The sequence below is a fragment of the Lygodium microphyllum genome, chromosome 6, assembly GCF_053477565.2.
Source record: "Lygodium microphyllum isolate KBCC chromosome 6, Lygodium_microphyllum_v1.1.10, whole genome shotgun sequence".
NCBI lineage: Eukaryota > Viridiplantae > Streptophyta > Polypodiopsida > Schizaeales > Lygodiaceae > Lygodium > Lygodium microphyllum.
In genome coordinates, this window is record NC_141140.1 from 114494936 (window position 1) to 114506009 (window position 11074).

Consider the following 11074-nt stretch of genomic DNA (forward strand, 5'->3'; position numbering starts at 1 on the left):
TGAAAATACACTGGTAAACATAAATTTTGTTGTGTATAAATAGGAACACCAAAATCTTTTTGCTGAAATATGTCAGCAAAGAATAATTTTTGCTCAGAATCGTTAGCACCCAAATTCTTTTGAAGCATGAAACCAACAATTTTGCAATTCATTGCTAGAGAATTGACCTTTAAGACATATGACATCTCTTGATTTTTAGTTTTCAACAATGCTGGAAGATCCTCAATAGTATCAAAGCACAATAGTTGATCATCATTAATCTTTTCATTGGAATTATTCTCCTCAATCTTCATGAAGTCAGTGTTGGAAAGCAACTTAAATCTAGGTTGCCTTTGTGGCTTCGGATCTTTTATTTTCGGGGCTTTCTGTCTTCCCATAATTTCATGTTCTAAACTTCATCCATACTTTACTTTGGTTCTAAATAAGAAGACTGGGAAACTGGATCTTCTCTTTTTCGCTTCTCCTCAACAAGCACTTTGACTCCCTGAGAGTTCGCCATTCTAAAAGAATTTATAGGGGTAGATGAAATTGGGAGTGATACTAGATTTTGGTGCTGCTCTTTTCTAGTCATCTTGTTTTGAAGGTCTTTTAGGTTCATTAATATCTCCTCCATCTTATCATTGACCGTCGGTATTTCAGATGGTCTGTGAACCGGAACAAGAATAGGCATAGCCATGGACATAGAAGTAGGCATAGACACAAGATGAGAAATAGGAGAAGTAGTGGATAGTGCAATAGGAGAAGTAGGAAAAATCGAGGTAGGAGAAGACATCGCTAGAGGTGTTTGCATACCATTCTACAAGCAAGCCTTCCATCTCCGCCTCTTCTCAATGTGGAAACTGTTAGCTATATATAGCTAACACTATGGATGAATGTTGCAAAAGAGAAGCTCCTCCTGCCTGAGTGAAATCTTGTTGTCAACGGATGAAGTTCGCACAAGCCTTTGCCAAAGCCGCAACAGCTTACCTTTGTAGCTACACAAGGATGCATATCCAGATTTGCTATACCTCAGCAACAGCTTTGTTCTTGGAATAGCAGAATATCGTTACCAGAAAGCACTTCAGAAAGCGCTTCCGCTCTCATAAATCTTTTTCTCTCTCTTTCTTTGCCTTCCGTCTTTCCTCTCACACAGTTTGCTTGCCTTCTTCTCCAAGAACACTCTCTCGTAACTGGATCGTCCTGTGGCACCGTGCCATGGCTGGTGCTTTGTCCTTTCAGGTTGCATTAAAAACCGGATGCCGTAGAAGAAGGTGGAGACGAAGAACTCGCTTTTCTGCCCCATCTTCTTGTCCTCGTCTCTAGCTTTTTCCCTCGCCTTTCTTTCTTGTTGCAGTTATAGGCTTAGGCCTCATAGGGTCGGCAGTGTGCCGCCATCTCTCGCAGGCGCTGCTGGGCTCTGATACCATGTTGGAAATTGCGAGGAAGACGAAAGACGAAAGGAAGAGAGGAGAGAAGAGAGATATGAGAAATCGAAAGTGGAACCCTGGAAGTGTGTAAACTGAGCACACATGATAGGAGGCGCTATATATAGACAGACTATATATAGCTAACACTATATATAGCTAACAGAAACCACATCAACAACATCCTACCAATCAATCTTCAATCCCATAGGCTACGTATAGTCTTCAAGAAGCTCTCCCAACTTGTCTTGAAGTGCAGGATCGACTGCCTGCAAGAATAACTCCACTTTCTCCAATGTTTAGGGCTCTTCATTGAAGTGCATCCAATTGGCTGTAACATTCTTCAAACTCGCATAATAACTCGGAAGCAACAAGTACTTTGTTGGGATGATAGACCCATTCTCTAAGTGTCTTCCGCGTAGCAATACCATAATCCTCCAAAAATTATTTATCTTTGAGCCCTTTCTTGAAGACATTCCACTTTGAATCTTGTACAAATAAATCAGTCACTCTGACAGGCAAAGCAGCGTGACAAGCCGTAGGAAATAGTTTCTCCAACAGTTGGTAGGAACTCCAAAGAAGTGCATCTGGCTTTCAAAAGCTTTAAGATAGGCTGAGACATTGTAATCTACGCTCACTTACCACAACCTCAATCGCTTTTGTTGCACCATGCATATGCACTTGTTCTTGATGCAACATTCGTTGTTGATTCAATTGTTGCTGATGTAGCTGTTGATGCTGCATAGATAACTGCATCTGTTGATTCTGCATCATAATAGCCGAAGAAAAAGTTTGCAATAAAATATTCATCTCATCGGTCAAAAAACAAGAAGCATTCGATGATGAGGTAGGTGGAGTATTTGAAGAGTCTCCCATCTTGACACGATCAGAAGTGAGGCTTTCATGTCGGGCTCACCAGGTGTCGCTCGAAATTCGCGTGGGGGGGTCTAATTGAAAGTGGCTCCCCACAGGGACGCTTTGCGAGATGGAATCAAAGGATGATGAAGAGCACTCAACTCAAGGTAAATACATGAAGCAAAAATAATCCATGGGTTTCTAATTCGATCTAATACATATATTGACAAAGAATTCACAAATACTCATACATAGATTTCTAATTGAAAGTTGCTTCCCACAGGGACGCTTTGCAAGATGGAATCAAAGGATGATGAAGAGCACTCAACTCAAGGTAAATACATGGAGCAAAAATAATCCATGGGTTTCTTATTCGATCTAATACATATATTGACAAAGAATTCACAAATACTCATACATAGATTTCTTGATTTGAAGCACACAAAGGATAGCCTAGAAGAAGTTCAATGATTCCAATCACAAGAGATCTTCAAAGTTTGGACACAAGACCATCATGAATAGAGAAGCAAATATGAAGTGTATTTGTCATTGTTGATATGGCACTTTCAAGTAATAAGATTCCATCACCCAAACCATTAAAGATTTGAATATTGCAACAGGTTTATCACCTCATTTCATTCTCCAAGGCTAGACAAAATGATCGTCATTAACTGCACCTTCATATCTTGTTCGGTTAGTTGCCATGTATGACTTTCAGATGATCCATAGGAATATTATTTTGTGTCGAGTGATAAGGATTTCTGGGATTAATCCAATGAGTAGGGAAGAGAAAGAGATATCAGTTAAGCTTTGCAAACTCTCGCAAATTGAGGCACTCGACACTCATCATGAAAACTTGCAAAGGGGTCAAAAATTTTGTTATGTCTTTGACACTCTCTGCCCATTGATTTTGGCTTCCACTAGAGGCACAATATCTTTCATCTTTCTAGTCTGGATTGCATTCACATGTCTATTCTTCATGGATCTAATGCTTACTATCTTGGACCATTGTCGCCGCACTGTTGGAGATAGATGTAGTAATTGTGGCCATGAAATTTTTGGCCCTTGATCCCTCACATCAGCAAACAAATCATAAGGTCTAGTACCTTTACCCAGGGAAAAATCATTTGGCTCAATGTGTCGGCGTGAGCGATCCCTCCTCTTTTTACTATTGCGTGTCTTTGCAGCCTTTGAAGACTCTACCTCCTCTTCTATATTTTCAACCTCCTCTGGTGGTGTATGCTCCATTCTCTTAATTCTACGGGCTTTCTTCACCGGCATTGCTTCAACCTCTACTACTTTGGCCTTCCCTTTGACATCACTCTCATCTAAACTAATTATCCTGACATCATAATTCTCTGGCTAGACAGGCAAGGGAGGCACCTCTGCAAGTGGTCGAGGATGCTGGAGAACTTGAACCGACGGTGGAGGCCCTAGATTCGGTGGAACAAACCTTTCCCTAGGTGGCGTCACTTGTTGTTCCCTCCTTCTTGGTTGGAGCCCATTTCTTGGAAAATGCGTGGGATGAGGGCAAAAGTACATACCATGGCCAGTCTCCCCACAATTATAGCAAACATACTCTCTTTCTTGTCTCCTTGGACATCGATTGCCTTCATTTATGAGGGGAGGGGGCCGTACTCCTTGCACCAAATTTAGTGAAAGGATTTCAAGTTGATTAGTAATGTGTTGTAGGAGCTCTTGTTGTGGTATCTCCAATTCAGGTGGGGCCTCTGCTATTTCTCTAGGCCTTGGCATGGTTGGTAAAACCTGTATGGGCTCAACTCCCCCCTTCAACTGGGCTTGATACTTCAATTTTCTATCTTTCTCCCTCGTATAAGTGATTGATTCTTCATAGGATGTGGGAAACTTTCCTTTGACCACTCCACCAATGTTCTTGACGAGTGAATAAATTCTTTATCTCAGAGCCTTGTGAGGTTTGTTCATGCAGAGATGAAATCGTGAATAGAGTTTATTCTATTATTGTACTATCCAAGGTTGTAAGCGCACGTTTTAGACAATCTTCATCATACAGTACTGATCAGCAAACAACCTGTAGAGTGTTCCTCTCTGAAATAACAATAGTCTAGTCTTCACCATAGAGATTATCTTGGTGCTTCTTATATAGTATTGATCAACGGACAACTTGTAGAGTATCTCTTTTTGAAATAGCAAGAAGGGACGTAAAGGACTTCAGTTTTTGAGTAGCCAGTTTATAAATCAGATTTGTTTCTTTTATGAAGTTGAAGCTGTTGATGTTGAACAGGGTTGTAATCAAATGGGTGAAGTGTTGTTAGTATTGCATACATCTAGGTCTATTGCCACATTCAAGAGACCAAAAGGCTTTCTCCCTTAGTAGAGGATGGAGTCTGGCTAGAAAACAATCTTTCTTAAGGCAATCAGGTACTCTTTCTCCCTCGACTAAGGAGGCTGTCCATTTATCCCACAATTTTATAAACATGCCTTCATATGCTTGGTACTCCCCTGGTAAGGTTTGGCGAAGATCTAAGAGTTGTCTCCAAATATCTTCAGGTGGCTCTGTATCTTGGTACTGGTGCATGAATGCAGTCTTGAGATCCTCCCAATTTCCCCTTGTAGCCTCTGAGAGAGATTGATACCACACTCGAGCATCACCCTTTAGAACTAAAGGGAAGTCCCGTACTTTGGTTGCTTCATCATCCCGGCCTATGACTAGGAAGGCCATTTCTAAGTCATCCAAAAAGTCTAGAGATTTCTCCCCTTTGTGCCCAAAAAAACTTGGAAACGCCATGATAGGAATATGTTGATCTAGCTCAATACAAAATAAAGATGAACACGTCTAGGCCCAAGTCATATCTTATTAAGGGTAGAATAAATAGATTTATAGATGCATTAATCTCAGCAAGACGACGAGGGCCCAATAAACCCCTTATAATATTTTGAAACCTGAGCTTTGTGCTAATGATTATATACACGGTTTGTCTAGCAAATGGACGGATAGGTCCGTACAAATTCCTATGGTTCATGGGATACACTTAGAGTAGTATGAATATGTGCACATTAAAGGAGATGTTATAATCCAAAATAGGGAGTATTATGGGATCAGGGGACAACAAGATCTCTCTCAACCTCTCAGCTCCAAAATAGAAGACCAACCTTTACTAAAAATGTATCTTTCTACTAATGTACACATCCACCCGAATGTTTTGAACCGATTGAAAGTTGTAGAAAGTAGGAGTAGTCATTTATGCATTAACTATAAATTTTCACTACAAACTTTCATGAAGCGTGTTGTTGAAGCTATGGCCTCTTAGATCCCACCATTCGAGAGATGCGAAGGATTTGCTCATAGCGTAGCTTTTGTGTGACCATCATCAGCCTCGTAAAGTTCATAGGCTTCGATAGCTACCTTCTCAATTACTTTGAGTCTTCTTGCTAGTAGTAGTTGAAGCACATCACCATATGTAGCCTCTTGCCAATACCGCACACCATTGATGTGTAACTCACCCTCCAAAAACTTGTTAATCCCTGAATTTGAAAGCTCCTTCACCACTTGAAGAAGAAGCTCCTTAAGGAGTGTCTTTACACTAGACACCAAGCACTCAACACAATGCCTTGACCTAGAGACTTGATGAGAGCAAGATTTCTCATGAAGCAAAGAAGGGTGTGTGTAATTAACTTGCTTTACCCACATATGTGCCATTTGTCGATAAAGATCCTTCTTCTCTTGAGCTTCTTTTGGAGACCATAGTGGTACTCTTGAGCGGTGAATCCCTTGAATAGGCTTTGATCAAGATTCCTCCTTAGTGATTTCTTGACAAACACTCGTTGAAGAAAAGGACAACTCCTTAGATGTTTCTTTCTTCATAGACGTTGTAGAGCGTAGCTTGAGAACTCCTCAGCGGGGGCACAAAAAATGAGGGCTAAAATGATGAACGGGTTGCCTCTTACCCATCCAACCTCCAGTCCTCACTAAGATAACTAATGAGGGGCACCACCTAGCCAAAGGGAGGATGGGCTAGGACATCCCTTTTCTCAAAGAGAATCAAAAGAACCAAGACACAAATTTATAAGAGAGACTATATGTACTAGACACCCTATTAGAATATGAGAGAGGGATACAAGAGGAGAGGAGGTAAAGGAAGCTTTCCATTATGTATTTATGGAATGAGAAGATGAGAAGAGAGGGAGACAAGAGGAGAAGAGGTAGAGGAAGCTTGCCATTATGCTACATAATAAAAGAACTTACTCAGAGCTTACCTCAAAGAGATGGACTAGCATGAGGGTATTCTAAAGTACACTCATGTGCTTGTCATTGTCCTTTTTTTCCCTCCATTCTCCATGGGCTCTTTATATAGCCTCCATGAGAGATTAGATTAAGCTAATCTTCTTGATTAACATAATCCTAGATGATGTATGGCATCTTTGAAAATATAGAGAATAGTGGATGGGACAAGTCTCCACCTTGGTCATCATGCAAGAAGCCAAGGGTGGTGGTAGACAAAATAGAGAAATGAGCTAGATTACAAGAGATGGGTGCCCAAAGAACATTATTATAATATATTTACAAGAAGGATAGAGTGGAAAGTTGGTGTGGTGAAAGAGAAGAAAATTGCATGTGGCCAGCTATTTGCGCCTTCGTAACTTCAAATCCGTGAAGAATTTGAAAAACATTTCTTCTGCAACTTTGTAGACCACGTCGAAATCAATCGGGTCACGCAAGAATTTTCTTGAAATTTGCTTTTTCTTGGGAGTTATTGAGATGATAAAAAATAGCTTCCAAAAGCTACTTTGACTTTAGTCCCCCATATATATATAAATACATATAAGCATGTGACAGAAGGGGTCCATGCTTGTAAGCTTTTGTGTAAGATCCAAATGACACCATGACGTGGATATTGACTTGTGTGCTTGGGTGAGGTGTCCTCTAATGACGGTGATATATTCCAAATCTTAGTAATGCAGGCGGAACCCATGTGTAGTTGGAGGCTAGTCCTTTGAAAAATCTATGCACTCACTCAACTCCTAGATGTAATCCATTTCCATCTTCACTAAGATAACCATCCTTTTTACCTTTTACATTGACATGCCTACTAAGAACTTGTTCTCCCCATTTACTAGAGTTATCATAATCGAGAAGCAATGTAGTATGCATACTTAGTGCTTGAAGAGTAAACCCAAAGTGATATGGTAAGCTCTTGATAGGGGTTTTGGCCAAATTTTGTGGTAGTTATCCGGGTTGTAAAAAACCCGGATCAATGTAAATAGACACATTTTCAAACACTTTTACAAAAGTGCTTATGGTAGTGCTTATAAATATGTTTATACGTATGCAAATGTTTTGGTGTTGAAAAATCCTAGGGAGCTATTGGTTTGACCAATGTTGCAACCAATAGCTCCCTGAGTTTTGTTTAAATTTGCACATTGTACGGTGTCAACGAGACAATTAGTACCCCTCTAGTTTCATTTGCATAAGCCTCAGAAGATATAAAAAATGGTCATGCATAGAAGTATTGCTCTCACCACCACAACCTTATAGAAGGAATCAGTACTCCATTTGCAATCAAATGGTAAACATAGATATGCTAAACTTATTAGCTATATATATTTTGTCTATGTATAGCATCCCTGGTTCCCTCTATGTATTCCAACTATGTGTGCTCACTTGATGCACTTCTGGGGTTCCACTTCCGGTGTCTCGTGTCTCTCTTCTTCTCTCTCTTCCTCTATTCCTCATCTCCCTCGTGCACTGTTCAGCATGGTATCAGAGCGAGGTTTCACAATTATGCAAAGATAAGTTTTTATTATTTGTTCATTCTTAGATCTTACTTTCATGTATATGGTTTCATATTTATGTTGCTCATATATATTGCTTTTATATCATATATATGTTAATAAATCTTTATGGCTATACTTTGTTGCAAGCTTTAACTTGAGTTATGGCTTTGAAGATGTGATATAATCATGGTAATTACAATTTGGTTATGGCTTTATATTGCCACTTGAGATTGGTCTGTGTGTGCAGTGAATTTGGTTTTGCCTTGCAACGCACCGGAATTCATATTGTTCGTTTCAATTTGATTATGGTTTTGGCTATGTTTTACCTCTGATATTGCCATATCTTGCACTTCCTTTACTTGTTCGTTGATCTCAGGTCTACGTCTCAGTAGTCAAAAGCATGTGAAGTGATGCGTTGTTTCCTCTCTCTTCTCTCTCATGCCGGGAGCATCCTACCCTGGGAATCTCTATCATGTCACCTAGATGAGCATTCTATGCTCTGTGTTGTTTCTTGCACCCTACGCTGAAGGAGCAGTGTTGCTTCCTCTCTCTCACATTATCTAAACTCTGTGATTTTTCTTCTTTCTCATGCCGTGGATATCGAAAGGGTGACGAGCTACAGTAAGCTGCAATAAATAAGTTGTACTCTTAACGGCTATTGACGCTTCATTGCTTATAGACGGTGTCAAGTGTTTTTCTGAAAACTGAAAAGCCCTAGCCAAACGGTAGTTAGGTTTGATTTTTGCTAGCTTAGTTGTTTGCGTGACAGTTTGTTTTGTTGTTTCATAATTGGATTTCTTGTATTTGTCTAGCTTAAGATTTGTTTCTGTCATTTTGTTTGATTTGTTGAGTGTGAAACTTGATCGCCTTGGTCGAGCTTGGTATTTTTTTGAATAGGATGAAGCTTGTGTTTATCAATAGCTTCCGAACATTGAGGAGCTAGGTATGTTTTTTTGTCAAGACTCTTGCACATCACAAGGATAATGGGTTCACGAGCATTTCACGTTGCACTTGTTAATGCACTACACTTGAGGGTCGTCTCCTGTTCTTATCAAATACTTCCATGCCATGGATTGGGATTATGCATGTTTTGCATCATCGTTGAGCACTAGCATAGCATAAGGTCTACTACAGCTATCTGCAGTAAGTTTTAGATGCACGTGCACATGAGAGAGCACCTGTCATTGAGCACGCACATTTCTTGCATGCACAATATTTGGGATGCTCATCACAAAGTTAGGAACCTCTGGTTGAGTGTGTAAGGAGATTGGGTGAGTTTAGAGGGTTGTGAAGGATGCCGTCAATGGTGAGATGGGTTGTTCATATCTGGTCAACATCTTGAGGACCATCATTTTCTTGAGAGATTTTGAGAATTGGATGGGAGGAGTGGAGTATATCATATATGTCAGAAGAGCGTTGAGAGGTGAGGATAAGGATTTAATTAATCAAGGAACTATGTTTGCATTTTGCATGACGCACTAGCATATCTAGATAGGCTAGGCACAATTCTTCCAATGCATCCATAATTTTTGTGTGATCATTGTTTGAGTGGTAGCATGTCATGGATTCGATCAATTGCATATTATTCTAAATCATGTATGGTTGTGCACGGAGTTCTCTTTCATAGCATATTCCTGCTAGGACACATTGCATAAAAAACAGGTTCATATCCAAAGAATATTTATTTTGAAGACTCAAGGATCAAATGAAAAGATCGTATGTTTTACATCGTCAACGAGTATTTCTTGAAGAAAAAAAGGACGTGTGCTGAAAGTGTGTGCAATTAAAAGAACAATAGGCCAAGGAAGGGAATAAGTCATCCAAGATAAAAGATGGAGAAAAATGATGTGCTTTACAAAAATCAGTATTTTTGCCCATTTTTTATGGATTTTCGTAATTTTGCCCACAATGACTTGTCGACCAAATGCATTCCGATTGTTTTGAGTACCTGAACAACTATATTCGGAGTTCAAATGACAAAGTTATGATCCAAACAATTTGCAAACAGGCATAGAGCAGAAAAAACGAAAATAGTCAGTAGAAAAGCAAAAGCCAAAAGCTGAAAGCAAAAAGCCTAATTTGTGTGAGTGTGGATAGATAACTATATAAAGAGATGAGAATGGAGAGTTAAGGGCCCTCCCCCTTCATTACAATTGTATTATGTGAGAGAGGAGAGTGGAGGGTCGCATGCTTGAGCTCTTGTCATGCAATTTGGAAGTTGGAGCTTTTGGGTGTCAAAGCGCCGAGCATCAGCTCAAGGTTGTTAAGGTACGAGAATATGTTTCACTTGTTTTATTTTTAAATTGTTGGTATTTTTGTTGTGTTGTGGTTGTGTGATGCTCTACCCGTGTACAGGTTTTAAATTCTTTTTGAGCTATAAGAGGCTTTGTTTTGTTTTTATGTGGCTTGTGGTATATGATCGAATAATTGAATTTTTAAAGTTGTGTTGTGCATTCGACAAAGTCAATTACCCCAACCGGCACTCCTTAACGTCTCGTTATCGGGTTGTGAGTGAGGCTTGCTTTCGATCACTGCTCATGTAACAACGGTTTTTCGTTTTGCTCATGATCATATGATGCATGACCAAAAAAATATGACGCAATGCTGCTACTGTCGTATCATACTTTTCATTTTTTTTCGTTTTCCAACCATGCACCATATCTTGCATAAAGCATCTTCTTTCAGCATATCAATCGCATAACAACGACTAAACTTTCCAATATCAAGAATAGTGTTGCTCGTTCACGCTTGAAAAGCACTAAAGCTATTAAAGAATAAACGTTCTTTTCTCTATCTCATCACTGTTAAGCTATATGTGCATAGCGCTGTCAAAGAGATCGTGCGAGAGCTGCAGAACACGGGGCTCAAGGCACAGCAATGGAAGAGACTAACAAGAAGAACTCAAATTTTTGATGCCAAAGTGCACTAGATTCCTTGTCAGGTGAGTTACAGGAAATTCTTGTACAGAAAAATCTGAAGTATCTCAAAAAGTGTTTACATTCAAGCTAAATTGAGCAGAACAATGGGCATTAAATAATAATCCACTCAAGTATGTCCTTTAG